At 41.5% G+C, this 17,920-nt stretch overlaps 1 pseudogene; it reads right to left on the bottom strand.

Annotated features, from left to right (window-relative positions):
* Positions 1-2,129: 2,129 nt before the first annotated feature.
* LOC134078969 (zinc finger protein 260-like) lies at positions 2,130-16,212 on the bottom strand (annotated as a pseudogene).
* Between the last annotated feature and the right edge of the window lie 1,708 nt (positions 16,213-17,920).

Raw genomic sequence — 17,920 nt, 5'->3', positions numbered from 1 at the left:
TCTGGCCAACTTGTTGCTCTTACTGTGTAGGCTTAGCCTAAAACCTACATTAAATAGTCGGGATGTGAAAAACAGGCATAGGCTACCTTATGCATTTATTTTAGTAATAGTAGGCCTACCCCATTCCCAACATCATCTAGAAATGTTGGTTCTGATAAATGTTTGTAGGAACGATGAAAAAAACGATGTAGGAACGATTAATTATTTTTTTTGCGCGAGCGAAATGGTAAACTTTTAAGAAATCATCATCCACATCATAGTATGATGCTGTGTGGGGTTATGGACTTGACAGTTTTGCATGGAATTGCCCATACAGTATATACATACAGTATACATATTTAAGCAATATAGCACGAGTGGGAGTGGGTTGTTGCTAGATATTCCCACGGGTGTTGTTCGGCCGTAGCCTCGAGGCCCGAGGCCGAGTGGCGCAGGCAACTACATCCGTGGGAATATCCAGCAACAACCCACGATCACAAGTGCTATATTGCTTTTATACAACAATTCTACCACTTGTTTTTTGCGCTAATTTCCCATTATAATGTAAATCGCTAAAACTGTCTTGTTTGTAGAACTAACTTCTCTCCGCCACAAAGTTCTATTACTTGCAGGACAAACTGCCGTTACTAGTTCTAAATGGATGGTTGCTATGGCCAAAGGCCAGTCGTTAGTTCTAAAAGCACGTTGCTATGGCCAAAAGCCAGTCGTTAGTTCTATCTCTCCCGTTGTCAAGCAATGCAGAATATAGCCTAATAAACGTTAGCTCGCATTGCGTCTGGTTAGGACATGCTTTTAGCTTTGAAACATCACTATTTTACTTAGCCTACATGCCATCCAACTAGCTAATATCCACCTCCGTCATATTCTATGTTCTGAGTATCTGTATTTCAGCTTGGATGCAATGTGACAGTTCGTTTTACACTTGACAATTTGACATTGTATCGCGGAGTGATTTATTATTAGCTGTGAAAAGTCAGAGTGGATTATCGTGGGATATTTCAACTCATGGAACGTCTCTCGGCCAATCAGAAACAAAGAAACAGCTTCATAGAACCCAATTGTTGTATAATAAGATTTGACACATTGCAGTTTTTTAATGCTGGGGTTATTTATAAATCAAAGAATTGTGGGTAGATGTGGGTGAACTGTGCAACATGCAGTTTGTGGACAAGAGGCAGACGTAACAGACAGATATTTGTGTTTGAAGGGGTGGTGTGTCTAAGTGTGTGTGTGTGTGTGTGTGTGTGTGTGTGTTTATGTGAAAGTCTTCGTTGCTAGTCAACTCAGCGACATGCAGTTTGTGGACAAGAGGCAGATGGAACGGACTGACGTTTCTGTTTGAGAGTTGTTTGTGTGTGTGTGTGTGTGTGTGTGTGTGTGTGTGTGTGTGTGTCTTTGTTGCCGGTGTACAGTATTTCTGAATATGAATGCTGTCTGGACAGGAAATGGCATAGCTTTTATCACATGCAACCAATCCAAAATCGATTTCATATTCAGAAACGTTAACCAGTAACAGCCTGGTTGCTTTGACTTATCAAAACCAAATTTTATCCTATTACATCATTTGAACAGGTGAGTCGTCCTGTTTATTTTACCATCCATTTGAGGCTATAACACATTGCAACTTATTTAACAGTGAGTAAACTGCGGATGTTCCCGCATAACAGGATAGCTATACTCCTAACATTACTCGTATTTGTTCTAGAAACATGCCTAGTTCTAGCCTGGATGCCAGACCGAAGTTTAGCCCCGCCTCCATTCTTTTTCGGCAGGGAACTTCGGTCTGGCACTGCTCCGTTCAGCTGCTACTATTCGAGATACACTTCGGCTCGGACCAATCACATTTCACAGGGCGGGCTTTACGTGATGATTGACATATGAACAGCAGTGACGTTCACGGCTGCATGCGTCCTCGTTCAACGAGTTGGTAGTGAGACCATGTTCGCTTAGGTTGATTTTGATTGCAACAGAAACGCTATGGCTATGAATGCATAATTTGTTCATGCAGTTTGGCCTTTCGTTTATCTTAGCTATTGAAACGGAGGTTTTATCACGGATTTGCACAACTATTTCTGAACACTTAGACCAACGAGGATGTGTGGGAAAACTTCAGTTTCACTTTCACCCAGTTAAAACAGCATGTTTTCGGCAGCAGCAACGGTGGTGCCTACAGGCCAGGTGCCGACAGCAGCAGCAAGGGTGGCCGTGACACTGGCAGCAGCACCGGCTGTGGCAGCACCGGTGCCTGTTCTGCCAGCGCCGTTACGGCTACTGGCGCCATTACCGCCTGCCCCCTCAGCTGCTGTCCTGGCCGTACCACCAACAGCTGCTGCAGCTGCAACAGGACCTTTTCGTGCTACACAGCCTCTCCTCCTGGACCTCTCAATGCCCCAGCAGACTGTGAGGGTGCTCCCCATCCCTCCCCCCCCCCAACGCTCCCTCGGACAACGCCAGCCCCACACGTCCTCCCTCTGCCGCTGGCCGCCGCACATCACGCCGGCCCTCAGGTGCCTGCACTGCAGCTGCTGGACAGGACAGCAAGGACAACAAGCAGTGCAGGCAGCACCTCCTGCTCAGCCTGTCTCTTCATACAAAACTGAATAGGCGAGGAGGAAGAGGGCTGAGCAGAGGGCAGCGGCACAGACAGGGACAGTCACCGCTGCCCGGGCCGGCGTGCCACAAGTGCAGAAAATGCGGCCTGCCTATGCTGTTGTTGATGGATGTGCTGTGAAAAAAAACACAGAATTGTATGCCATGTCTGTTCCTCCCTGACAGGTCGTTGTTCTAAACCAGGTTATTGGTGTTCTTCACCTGTGCTTTGACACCTTACACACCTACACCTTACACTGCCTATGCTGTCACCTGTGCTTTGACACCTTACACTGCCTATGCTGTCACCTGTGCATTGACACTTACACTGCCTATGCTGTCACCTGTGCATTGACACCTTACACTGCCTGTGCTGTTGTTGTTCTGCACCTGTGCTTTGACACCTTACACTGCCTATGCTGTCACCTGTGCATTGACACTTACACTGCCTATGCTGTCACCTGTGCATTGACACCTTACACTGCCAATGCTGTTGTTGATGCATGTCCTGTAAAAAAAAAACAGAATTGTATGCCATGTCTGTTCCTCCCTGACAGGTCACTGTTCTAAACCAGGTTATCGGTGTTCTTCACCTGTGCTTTGACACCTTACACTGCCTATGCTGTCACCTGTGCTTTGACACCTTACACTGCCTATGCTGTCACCTGTGCTTTGACACCTTACATTGCCTATGCTGTCACCTGTGCATTGACACCTTACACTGCCTATGCTGTCACCTGTGCATTGACACCTTACACTGCCTATGCTGTCACCTGTGCATTGACACCTTACACTGCCTATGCTGTCACCTGTGCATTGACACCTTACATTGCCTATGTTGTGATTGATGTGCTATGTAAAAAAAATAATAGTAATAATTCTATGTGATGTGTGTTCCCCCTGATGTGCTGTTCTTATTCTGCACCTGTGCTTTGACACCTTACACCCGTTCTTATTGATGTGTGTGCTGTGTAAAACTGGCCATGCACCCTTCCAGGGGCCAGTCGCAGATCCAGTACCAGTAGCAGATCCAGCAGAGCCAGTGGCTGGGACCAGTTATTTCCAGGCCCAAGCTGTTGTTTGACCCCTTTTTACTGAGGATTCTATTTCATGGATCTTTATTATGCATTAATTCAGTCATATGACTTCATATTTCTAATAAATTGTGTTGTTATATACTGTTATCATTGTTGTCGTGTCCTATGAAACAAATAAGATCCTATATCAATTTTAAAGCAATAAACAGTGTTTATATAGCTAATAATAATAATAATAATAAGCGTTTATAGCTAATCATAATAATAATGATAATATTTATTGTATAATTTAGTGGCATTAACACAGGAAATAAAAAGACATACTGTAAATGAAAAATATATGTATTGCATTAACTATAGGTTCAACACAACATATTTAATCATTGTAATAATTAGAACATGTATAAGGTTTCCATATACATACACGCCGATTTTACAGTAGGCTTCCATCGGGATTCGAACCTGCGTCTAGCATGCAATTCAGCATGCTAACCACACGTCTTAGGTCGCGTTTTTGTGTTAAGTGCGCATGTGCGCACATAGCGCGGGAAAAGAGAAGAATGCTTGGGGTGCTTTATCCTGAGACTGGTCAGATCATAGCAAAGCCATGGCCCCGAGGGGCAAGTATGGACTTCTGCTCCGTTAGAAGATATGTGTGTTCATTTGGTATATATACTAGACAATCACACGATGTTTCATACTGACGGTGTGTTTTGGATGATTTGTATTGACCTGAGCATTCTGGGTAAATCAATCCCAAAGCCGGCGAAATACCGGAAGTAGAGCGGTCGCCCTGTCTGCGGTGTGCGTGAGGCAAGGAGGATTTTAATTAGAATGTAATCGCAGTTAGTAGTTTGTGGACAAGAGGCAGATGTAACGGACTGACGTTTCTGTTTGAAAGAGTTGTGTGTGTGTGTGTGTGTGTGTGTGTGTGTGTGTGTGTGTGTGTCTTTGTTGCCGGTGTACAGTATTTCTGAATATGAATGCTGTCTGGACAGGAAATGGCATAGCTTTTATCACATGCAACCAATCCAAAATCGATTTCATATTCAGAAATGTTAACCAGTAACAGCCTGGTTGCTTTGACATATCAAAACCAAATTTTATCCTATTACATCATTTGAACAGGTGAGTCGTCCTGTTTATTTTACCATCCATTTGAGGCTATAACACATTGCAACTTATTCAACAGTGAGTAAACTGCGGATGTTCCCGCATAACAGGATAGCTATACTCCTAACATTACTCGTATTTGTTCTAGAAACATGCCTAGTTCCTTAGGCTCCCTCCTTCCTTCAGTGGTTACGTGTTTCATGCTAGCTACACGTGAACAACTCATACTTAATTCAACACAAGGTCTACAGACCTTAGAGGTGTACATTTCATTTTCATACATCAAAGCGTTCGCCCGTGACAGCCAATCAAATTCGATGGTGAAGCGTCCAAACAGGAAGTGAGGTCAAATCTCGGAAACGCTGTGAGGTATCGAGACCATATTTGGCGGGATGATTATGGACACCATCCAAAGTAGCCTCAGTAAATGTGTTGCAATTTGGCCACTAGGGGGCGCCGCAATTAGCAAAAATGCATTTTGGCTCATATCTCTTTACGTCTTTGGGATGACATCTACATTTTTACATTGGAGGTGCTCTGGGACATACCACTGATGAACCTAGGCAACTTGTCAGGTCAGTGTAAGAATTCGGCAATCGAGGGCAACGTCGCCAAACTCGAAGCAGCTTCGCGTCTTGGCCAAACTTTGGCGCTTTGACCTGAGGGCGAGCTGTCGCTTATCCTGCCGGGGCGCTCTCGTGGCGCGTCGGAGCAAGCACACTTCGCACTTTCCCACCGGGAAATGCATTCTAGTTTTGAATCTCCCCTGATGGGGAAGACCATCATATGGCTTTTAAAATGCATGTAAACATTAGCATAAAGTAGCCAGGCGTTATATAGCGAGCTATCTGGCTACAACGTAGCCTAAATAGGCTACACAACTGAAACGAAAGGAAGTCACAAAGTCTATACAACCTAACTCCACATTACAGTTTTATTTACAGTAGGATATGTGGGTCTACATAACAAATAGAAACCGACTGTATTGCTTACAAATATACGAGAATTTGAGCAGCAACTTGCCAACACTAACTTCAACGCATCCCTGAACTTGAAACTCACCTCTCCAATCCCGACATATGCAGTCAATCACAACGAGTTCTAGCCACGTTTAGAGCAGTAGATGAATTTGTCCTGGTAGCCTACATCCCACTGCCCATTCACGCCTTGAGAAGCCCGGCTTCCCTGGAAATGCGCTTTTGGAGTGTTTGGTGAACTTTGTGATCAACACCAAGTTAAATTTCCTGTGGGGTATCCTACGAAGCAAGTTAGACATTATCTAGATTATCTAGACATATCGAGGCTGCACAAAGCCTTAACTCGGGTATTATGTTAAGTGGTCCTACGACAGCAGGTATGTGATAAATTTGTCAAACTAGGCTTTCAGCTCAGATCTGTGCGCGTTCTCGTGGTTGGGGTGATTTTGACCAATCGGGAAACGTAGAGATGCACAAGACAGCCTAGGTTAAACAATGATTACTTCCGCATTTATGAGCGGTAGCGAAATCTAGGGTGGTCTTTTTTAGTGTCTAACCTATAACATCAAAAAATCGATGGTCATAAGATATTGTATGGTATGCCTGTCCATAGTGGCGAGATATCTGCATGCGCAACATAGTTAAAAGCGCCTTTGAGTTTCAAAATGTTTGAAGAGGCGGAGCTGCTCCAGTAAATTCTCACACGTGAGATGACTTCGTTTTTCAAGATAATTGACTGATCAGTAGTCAGTAAGATTAGTCAGAGGGCGGTGATTTTTCACGATTTGAGTTATAAGTTAGTGTCACAGGTAGGGGGCGCCACCGGCACCCACCCATTCTACGGTTCCACACAGGGGAGCATTGACCACACCCAAGCAATAAGGTCGACAGAGGCAAGGGGAATAGACAAAAGAGAGGATTTATTTAAGTTAACACATAAACAATGGGGGAAAGGGGAGTGGGAAATACACTGCCGCTGGTGGCTACTGTACACTGTCCGCAGTCGGCCCATAACAGCCTGGAAGGATTAAGGCAATAGCACAATGTGTAGGCAAGGCACAGCAAATAAAGTTCTTATTGTTGGGCAAACACAGCAAACGCACTCGTGAGCAAGCAGGCAGAGGTCAGGGGCTTCCCTTGGACGGTGGTATCCACGACACGGCATAGAAGGTTCATTAAAAAGGTGCAAACAGTCCAATTGTCAGCGCAGCATACAGCCTGTTGCTGCTGCTCGTTCAATGAATTAAAAACTGGCCAAACAGTCCATTCCCCGGTGCAGTATTCGGCAGCCTGCGACTGCTACTCACACTTTCGGTTCAGTCCACATGCCCTAGGCATGGCAGATGGTTGCTCCCCTCGCTTGATACAGCATCGATGTGGGGCCTCAGACCCAGCGCGCAATTCCCGGTTCCTTGGGACATCTTGGGCCTAGCCCCGCGCTCGCCTCCGTCGGGAGCCGCCGTCGCCGACGTGGTCCAGTCCGCTCGCCTGCCCGTGCGGCCGCTCCGTGTGGACTTCTTCTCCTGTGTGTGGCTTCTCCCCGCGTCCAAAGGACGATGTCTTTAAAAGGGTAAGGGCTGTGGCCAATTTGCCAATCACCGCCCTTGCTGACATGTACATCACACCTGCAACTCATTCATACTAATTAAAACAGTCCGATAGGTGCGTTTGACTTGACGAAAATCTGCGCAGATCTGACTTGATGTGATGCATGTTGGGTTAAACAGAGTGCATACTGGGACAGACGAAATGCAAACTGGTTAGAAATCATGTCCGACTTCTTGCAGTCGCGGTGGGAGTTACCCCCGTGACATCATGTCACATGTCCTTACAAGATCTCGGGAGACTGCGTCTTAGCTCAGCCAGCGCAGTTCAGCGCAGTTGGTTTTTAAGCAACTGCGCTGGCCAAAACCCACCCCAATGACGTCAGTTCAAAGTTGTGATAGGGCCGTTTGGAAGAATCTCCCCATGACGAGTATGACAGGTGTCTCGTTCTGCCTCCTTACCCAAGACACTAGAGCGGACCAAGACGGATCATGGCCGGGTTTCCCAAAATTGTTAAGAAGCTCTTAAGTGCTAAGAACTTCTTAGGAGCGTTGTAAGAATGTTCTAAGAACGCTCCTAAGAAGTTCTTAGGACTTAAGAGCTTCTTAACGATTTTGGGAAACCCGGCCCTTCAACTGCACTAAAACCAACGTCTGGGATGACGCTGGAGCTTATCCCTGTGATCCATCTTGCTCTGTTCTAGAATCTTTGCTCCTTACGTTAGAATCTGCTAAAATGAACAGAAATCGAACGGATACCTTCTTATTTGTGATTTCTGGAACAACGGTAGGCTAGCCTACTGAAAACGTGAGGATACTCTGCTATTTTATGCTGTTGGTTAAATATATACACACGGAAAACACTTGATATTTAATGAATGTGCTGCAATGCAGGCCTGTTAACTGTATGACAACAGTGGTTTATTTAAACACATCATATCAATTTGTTTCGTCAGTCACCATGCTCATTTTAATGAGTAAGAATAAAAGTTTTACTGTATTTAATACAAAATCCCGCGATATCTACCGCGATATCTACCGCGAAGTCTCCAGCGAGGTCTCTCGCGAGTAACTTCAGGTACATAAGCTCAGTCAGACTGTCCGGGATGAGCTGCGTGTGCTAGTCGCCCCTCCTGCTAAGACTCTGCAGCTCTCGTTGACATATGAAGCCAGCCTAAGTCAGCCTAAGTCAGCCGCAGTTCATCGCAAACGCACCTATTGTTTCCCGGGCAGCCATCTTGTTCCAGGCGGTGTCCCTCAATTGCCTTCCCCAAGGGAACAATTTGCCACACGTTTGGTTCCCTCCCAAGTCACCTTGTGACACAAGCACATAACCTGCTCCCGACCAGGTTTGGTTGCGAGCATAAGATACCATGGTGATACAGCGACGCTAAAACAAATCCACTTTCATATGACAGCATACCCTGGCTTTGAGCGCAACATACCTCGCTAAGCCACTAATCGAGCTTCGTAGGACACCCCACAGGTCCACAAATAAGTCCCCTACTGTTTAATCATACTTGACACAATCATCTACAGTGAATGGGGATGGCAACACTGGAAGTTCAGGGGGAATTTGGGCCACAGGTCCCACAGGAGGTTGTTTTTTTCCACTCGCAGGCGCTAAAGGGAAGCAAGATGGCCACCATTCAACCCAAAACAGACATATAACCATTCCAATGACTCCGAAACTGTTCAGTTATAAATAGTTTCCCTTTAAATACATCAATTATATTTGTTATACTAATCATGTAAATCTTTTATCCCTCTGTAAATGAGGGTGGCAGAGGATAATCATGCTTTGGAAGGGAATTTGTTTTAGAATGTTTACATAGCCCTTAATAAAAAGATGACATGATTGTGTACATTATACATGCTGAATAATTATATTTACTTTAGGCGGAAAGGGCACATAACACTTGGAGGTCTTGGGCTTTTTCAGGCACTTTGAGGAAGTCCGCTATACCTTGAGATTTTTAAGTTTTTCATCTAACTAAAAACATCTATACAAAAGTGGCACATATGGTTTTATTCTAGAGGTCCTCAACAATAATTATATGAGAGTAAAGTGGATGTAATAAAATCACTTTTTTATTATAATTCAGTGTAAACACAACTATTTAAAAAACGATTTTCAAAGGTTAAAGGTCAAAGGTAAAAAAGACACTATAAATATATTGAGCTAAGACTTTTGAAGTTTTAACCTTGAAAACAACGGTGTTGGCTCCATATAAGTAAAAAGAACATATAAAAATGTTATGTAGTTTTACCACAAATTGGAAAAAGGTCAGACTAAATGGGTCACTTTGTGAGTGTTTCTTTCAAATGCAAATTAAGTTGAATGGGCCTGCTGCAGGTGAGAGGACTGGAGGATTTTCTTTTATTGTTTTTACAAAGTGCCATTGGTCCATTATCTTTTAAAACTTATATATTTGGAAACTAGAATAAAGGTTTCTAATGGTGTCACTTATCTTGGACAAAACTAGCAAAGATTGAGATGTGTGTTTGGAACAGTTTTTCAAATCCCCAGCAGTTCACACCTCCACTCCACCCCCACCTGCCCTCCTTTGTGGAGTTTGTGCTATTGGAGTTATGGCCACACCCACCCGTTGACTATCAGACGTGCAAGTAGCAACCATTCAAATGGAAGTTCCTCCCACAATCCTTTGTTATTCTCATTTGCATTCCAGTCCCGGCAGCTGACTGGCTCGCTTTAACTCCGATAAGCTATTGGGGCACACAAAAAGACTATATTATGAACACAACAGACTGGGGCCTCAATATTGAAATCAAACTGTACGCGAGACACTGGGATGTACTGATACTAGCAATAATGGGGGTAGTAGAGGGGTTGGGCGGGTAGTATGGAGGTAGTAGAGAGGTGGGTGGGTAGTATGGGGGTAGTAGAGGGCTGGGTGGGTAGTATGGAGGAAGTAGAGGGCCATAGTTTCCACATTTTCTGTCATTACATTTTATCATTTTTTACCCCTTTGTTGCGCACTGTCCACATACGTGGACAATAACATAACTTCTATATAAAAGCATTTTCAATATTGGGCTCATATAGAGTAATAAAATCAATACTAAAAAAATCTAGACACTTTTTTTCATAATGCGTGCATGAAAGGGTTAATATCATCCTAATTTAAAGTTGATTTATTGCTTAGCCTACTTAACAACATTGTCCGGGTTTCCCAGATTTGTTAAGAAGCTCTTAAGTGTTAAGAACTTCTTAGGAGCGTTCTTAGAACGTTCTTACAGCGCTCCTAAGAAGTTCTTAGCCCTTAAGAGCTTCTTAACGAATCTGGGAAACCCGGCCATTGACTGTAGCTGTCCAAACTGTAGGCTAATTGTGTAGTGCAACTATTCAAATTGTAGCCTAACATTAACCCATTTAATCCCAACGGTCACAATTGTGACCGATTTTTTTTTTTTGCTTCTGTGCCTTTACAGATGTCATTGTATGAAGTATCAATACATTTTCCCCAAAAATGGAAACCTGAAAGGGTCTCAGTTAAATATGTGAAGTGCCAAATGTGTAGTGTAATTTGTCACATGGTCAGAGCTGCTTATGTTTTGGTTGCACCCTGAACAGAAAATTTCCACCCAAAAGCTCCCAAACTAAAGCTTAGAAAAGTATGTTTATGTAAAAATAGGGCAAAGAGTTTGGGTACACATAATCTTTAAGGTGTCTAGTATGGAGGGATGCAAATGAAATATGTGAACTTTGTTCAGCGTTCTCATAGCATGAGTGAACATGAAGACGGTCACAATTGTGACCGCTAGGCAACTACAGAGTCAGATTTTGGGGATTTTCTCTTTTTTTGACACATTTCTTTGTCCAATCATCTAATTTCCAATAAATTCCAAACAGAGATGATATGGGGACATTGTCCCAGGTCTGTTATTTACATTTGAATGTGTATCACAATACAATACTCAACATTGCCTCTGCAATTCTCTGCTATATTCTAAGTGTGCCGATTTTTACATAGAGAAACCATTGTATCACACTATTATACATAGCTATTGTAATAGCTAATTTTCTATGTTGTTCTTTTTCTTAATTTTACTTTCAGTAATGTCCTACACATATAAGATCTAACTGACTGTCCAGATTTTACAATCATACCTCAAAAACAGTAAATCATTGTCCCCATTGACTATATTCCTATTCCTATATTGCATATGTCACAGGTGGTGGGAGTTGTAATCAACTCGCCAGTCAGCCTGTTGAAGGCAAATTGGCTGAATGTATGCAAAGACTTGCAATAGACATGAACAACCTTACCAGAAAATATATTCCCCACCCCTTTCCCAACAGCCCCCCAACCCACCCCCCAACACACACACTTATGCACAGTAAAGGGCCTATGTCACAGGGGCCAGGCAGACAAACCAGAAGCACAGCTTCATGTGATCAAAAATAATTGTCTCATCAATCTGTCCTGACACTATTGTATGTCCACGTTACAGACTGTGTCCTATTATGTATTTAGAACCTTACTTAATCCAGTAGTAAAATGAATTAAATTGAGCAAAATAATGGATATCACACCGTTCTGACACTAGATTAGGCCAATAACTGAGGTCAGAGCAGGCTCCTATGCTCCTCAGGGTTATTTGGGATCAGGGACAGGGGTCCTGTGTTCTCCAGGTCAAGCATTGTATGTTTCCAGGGTCCTCCAGCATTATAAAGCACATAGTAGATACCCGAATGAGCATAGGTCCCAGGATATAGGACACTGGGGACATAGAGCCTTATGAATATGAGGCCTTTGGAGCAAAGGGACCAGGTAACTTAAGATGTCACTTCATGTGTGTTCACTAATTCACGGAGGGGATAAATGCAGAAACCAAATTTCTTGTGTACGCAAGTATACTTGGCTTAAAAACTTGATTTACAATAAACAGACAAACAGCATCTCTTTTTGCAACATGTGGTGGTTGTTGCATTGTGGTATATAGTTGATATAGATGATATAATGGCTTTTCTATGTAAACATGGTAAGGTTGTTCATGTCTATTGCAGGTCTCAGCATACATTTAGGCATTATGCCTCTAACAGGCTGACTGGCGAGTTGATTATACCCCCCACCACCTAGTTTGTATATGTGACATATGTAAAATAGTAGTCAATGAGGACAATGATTTACTGTTTTTGAGGTATGATTATCAAATCTGGACAGTCAGTTAGATCTGATATGTGCAGGTAATGACTGAAAGTAAAATTAAGATAAAGAACAGCATAGAAAATCAGCTATTACAATAGCTATGTATAATAGTGTGATATAATGGCTTCTCTATGTAAAAATCGGCACACTTAGAATATAGCAGAGAATTGCAGAGGCAATGTTGAGTATTGTATTGTGATACACATTTAAATGCAAATAACAGACCTGGGACAATGTCCCCATATCATCTCTGTTTGGAATTTATTGGAAATGAGATGATTGGACAAAGAAATGTGTCAAAAAAAGAGAAAATCCCCAAAATCTGACTCTGTAGTTGCCTAGCGGTCACAATTGTGACCGAAAATAAAACACTCCTTTTCACCCACTTTTTTATTAAAATTTTAAAAAATAGTAATTGATTACTTCAAAGGGTTACTCAAGACACATGATTTTGATATTTTCATGTCTGGGAAAAATTTGGGATTAAACGGGTTAAGGCGAGACACGGCAGTTGAAAACATTGTTTTTGTGACCTCCGGTCAATTTCGAGATTTTGTGCTAGTTTGCTACCTTAGCATGTATTCTACCACCCTACTACAACAACAAAGTCCGATTTGCACATTTAGGTGTTTATTTCACGAACTTTTGTGTGCTCGCGCCTATGTATTTCTTCACATTTTCTCAAAAGTTCCCATTCTAAAATGTCATGTACTCCCGCGAACGTGATCCAAATCATATCGTGTCTCACACCGTTGGAAAGCCCTGCTCCTCCTGAATAACGCCATGCAATCCAAATATGGACATTTCCTTTGTATTGGCAACCAATCGCGAAAGTTCAAAGACGAGTCTAAGCTGAGAACGAATCTCATTGGCTGTGTTTCAAGGCTGTTTTCTCAAAACTAGTTGCGGTTTTGAGTCATTTTCCGGTAGATACTTCTCAGCCTCTGTAGCACCTATCTACACCAAACTTTCCAGTTATACACTTAACAGTATTCTGAAGACATTTACAGAGGGATTTGTTAATACATCATTCCTGGCCTGATTTATGTGACATGTTAATCAAAAAAGCATGGCAAAAATCGTTTTTTTAAGGCTATGGACAGTATATTTGGATTTCCTAGGCAATGAAAGCAGATATCCTGAAATCCTTCTGTAATTTTATTGTAATCTTGTTTGTAAACAACATGAAAGAATAATTTTGCACCTGGCTTTATCATATGCTCAGATCTATCTACCGGAAATATATGCAAAATCATGCATATTTAATGAGATAATGCCTCATTTGCATAATTAAACATACACATTTCAAAAACTTGTAATACATTTTTTTCTCATACTTGTATAAGTAATCAACTGAGGAAGTTTCATGGTGATACCTATTATTTGAAAATTTTACCCTATTCAACTGTAGTGTCTCGCCTTAACTGTAACAGTTCAACACAAGAAAAACATTGTGCACTCAACGTGCATGTGAGTTCCTATGGGAATAGCTGCTACAGACACCAATTTTAGGAAAAGGGCTGATGACCAGTCTTTTGCTATTTTAGTACGTTTACTACACACCCCAAAAGAATAAATGAGTTGTTATAGGCTCTGGATTATTATGGAGCAGAATTGGAAAGTTATGATTAAAAAGAATATTGGAGGATAAATCCTAGGGGGTACGTGCCCACTTAACTTCAATGGGCATGACACTTCTGTTAAAAAAATGTTACAGTTTTACTACAAAGCGAATAGCATGCGTTAAACTTTATCAAATTCATGCTCAACTAGTAGCATGACACAACCAGCCAACATGACAGTAGTTCATATACACACTCTTGACATAAACTCCACTCTGCAGATGCCTTTTCAGTTTAGACTTTGGACTAAAGGCCTTTTCCCACACGGTGTATTTTTTGATTGGTGTTTCTTTAGATTGCTCTTCCAATTAAAGGCTTTTCCACACTAAGAACACTGGTGTGGCTTTTCTCCAGTGTGGATCATCTGATGATTATTGAGATCAGACTTTTGGACAAAAGACTTTTCACACTGAGAACACTGATATGGTTTTTCTCCTGTGTGGATTCTCTGGTGTCCTCTGAGAGCAGATCTCTGAGTAAATGCCTTTCCACATTGATGACACTGATATGGCTTTACTCCAGTATGGGTCCTCTGATGATCCTTCAGAGAACCTAATCGAGCAAAGGATTTTCCACATTGAGAACACTGATGTGGTTTATCTCCTGTGTGGAGTCTCTCGTGTTGTCTGAGGGTAGACTTTTGAATAAATGTCTTTCCACATTGAGGACACTGATGTGGCTTTTCTCCAGAGTGGATCATCTGATGATCCTTGAGATTAGACATTTGAGCAAAGTTTTTTCCACACTGAGGACACTGATGTGGCTTTTCTCCAGTGTGGATCATCTGATGCTTCTTGAGATTAGACTTTTGATTAAATCTTTTTTTACACTGAGAACACTGATACGTTTTCTCTCCTGTGTGGATCGACTGATGGATCCATTGATGCCTTTTCAGAGCAGCCTTTCTAGCAAAGGTTTTCCCACATTGAGAACACTGATGTGGCTTTTCTCCAGAATGGATCAGCTGATGTCTCTTGAGATGAGATAGAAAACCAAATGCCTTTCCACACTGAGAACACTGATGTGGCTTTTCTCCAGTATGGACTTCCGGGGGTATCTGCTCATGCTGCTTGTCTTTAGCTGTTTGACACTTTGCGCGCTTATTACACTCTTTGTTTTCTTGTATCTCAGAGTGGATCATCTGATGATTATTGAGATCAGACTTTTGGACAAAAGATTTTTCCCACTGAGAACACTGATATGGTTTTTCTCCTGTGTGGATTCTCTGGTGTCCTCTGAGAGCAGATCTCTGAGTAAATGCCTTTCCACATTGATGACACTGATATGGCTTTACTCCAGTATGGGTCCTCTGATGATCCTTCAGATAACCTAATCGAGCAAAGGATTTTCCACATTGAGAACACTGATGTGGTTTATCTCCTGTGTGGAGTCTCTCGTGTTGTCTGAGGGTAGACTTTTGAATAAATGTCTTTCCACATTGAGGACACTGATGTGGCTTTTCTCCAGAGTGGATCATCTGATGATCCTTGAGATTAGACATTTGAGCAAAGTTTTTTCCACACTGAGGACACTGATGTGGCTTTTCTCCAGTGTGGATCATCTGATGCTTCTTGAGATTAGACTTTTGATTAAATCTTTTTTTACACTGAGAACACTGATACGTTTTCTCTCCTGTGTGGATCGACTGATGGATCCATTGATGCCTTTTCAGAGCAGCCTTTCTAGCAAAGGTTTTCCCACATTGAGAACACTGATGTGGCTTTTCTCCAGAATGGATCAGCTGATGTCTCTTGAGATGAGATAGAAAACCAAATGCCTTTCCACACCGAGAACACTGATGTGGCTTTTCTCCAGTATGGACTTCCGGGGGTATCTGCTCATGCTGTTTGTGTTTAGCTGTTTGACCCTTTGAGCGCTTATGACACTCTTTGTTTTCTTGTATCTCAGAGAGCACTCTTTTGTTAGCATGGATCATTTGAATGTCTCCTACAACATCAGAAATAAAGAAAATGAAGATTTTCACAATATCTCAATACAATATATCAGGTGATAATGATTACAAAGTGACACTAATATGATTAGTTTAAACCATAATACAAACTGTTTAAAATCTCACCTTTTGGAAAATAATCGGTGTGATCATTTTTTGCTGAATCCGATAGTTCTTCCTTTTTAACTTCCTCGGGTGGTGACATGAAAATTTTAGTCGTACATTCATGATCCTGTCCAGGCTCCTCTTCCTCTTTTGGAGTTGTAAACAAAAACTCTTGTAGGAAATCATCAAATTCTTCCCTCTTCACTGCTGTGAGCTGGTCTGATGACCCAACTAGTGCTGACATTTCAGACTATTATTCAGACTGGTTATTTAAAAAAAATACTCATATCAAAAAGTATTTCAATATGAGAACAAAATGGGGAATAATTATAGTATCAGTGCATCCCAGTGTCTCCCTTACAGGTTGATTTCCAGTCTGTTGTGTTCCTAATATAGTCTTTATATGCCTGCCCCAATAGCTTCTCAGAGTTAAAGGGAACCAATCAGCTGCAGGGACTGGAATGCAAATAATAATAACAAAGGATTGTGGGAGGAACTTCCATTTGAATGGTCGTTACTTGCACGTCTGATAGTCGAAAGGTGGTTGTGGCCATAACCCAAATAACACAAAGTCCACAAGGGAGGGCAGGTGGGGGTGGAGTGGAGGTGTGAACTGCACTGTAAAAAATAAAATCTAACCAAGTGTTATCAGTCTTATATATGAGATCAGAAAATGTGATATTCTTTTAACCCTTAGATACATAAGTGGGGTCAAAAATGACCCCAGAGGTTGTTTTCTTGCAGTATCTTCTTCATTTTAATTTTTTTTCATTTAACCTTCTATGTATTCCTCAAATAGGTTGTCTTTGACATGAGGCCATTTGGATTTGTGTCTAACTGTTATATTTTTAAAGTAATTTAATGTTTTGTATCAGTACCACCGATCCGCATAGGTGGGGTCAAAAATGACCCCAAGCATTTTCTATGGAATTTCAAAAGTTAACCCTAGGATCTTTTGATTTTTATCAACTGTGGCAGTCAGGTATACATTTACTGTTGATTATCACATCTCATGTCAGCAGTTTCACCATCCTGAAGGCTATTTTTACACAACAACATAAATCTAAGTATCATCATATAATGTGGCGGCCAAGCGTTCATAGTGACGTCGCTTTTTGATCCTTCGATGTCCGCTCTTCCTATAATTGTGAAGCAGAATTCACCAAGCGATATTTACAGAGGGATTTGTTGATATAGCGTTCTTGGCCTGATTTTTATGACTTTTTATGCCTAAAATTTTTTTAAGCCAATTGGCAGTACCTTCTGATTTACTGGATAACAAAAGAAGATATTCATAATCACCTCTGTAAATGTTTTTTTATTTGATATATTAACACTACAAAAAAAATATTTTCAACCTGGCTTTTTCCAATGGTCAGATTCTTCGCCTCAAAACATATATGCAAATTAGCGCATATTTAATTAGACATGACCTAATTAGCATATTTAAACATAAATACAGAAAACTTGCAATACGTTTTTTTCTCCTATTTATGTGAGTATTCAACTGGTAAAGTTTCATGAAGATATCTCTAAGTTAAAAATTTTACCCTATTCACCTATGTTGAGATAATTTTAGGATGTTTACCTTTTTTGCCTATCTAAAAGCTGTTTTGTAATAAAATGTTAATAAAAAGTGATGCATCAATATGTCCAACATGAAATAAAAACATTTTAGACAAATATATAATAAAAATCATCATCTTTAACCAAAATGAGAGACATTATTTGAGTTTACAGCAAAAAACGCATGCATTCTAATTGGGGTCATTTTTGACCCCACTCATGGAAGAGTGTAGGTATTGGTA

The sequence above is a fragment of the Sardina pilchardus genome, chromosome 4 (genome assembly GCF_963854185.1).
Source record: "Sardina pilchardus chromosome 4, fSarPil1.1, whole genome shotgun sequence".
In the NCBI taxonomy this organism is placed as follows: domain Eukaryota; kingdom Metazoa; phylum Chordata; class Actinopteri; order Clupeiformes; family Clupeidae; genus Sardina; species Sardina pilchardus.
This window is presented reverse-complemented; position numbering and strand designations above follow the sequence as displayed.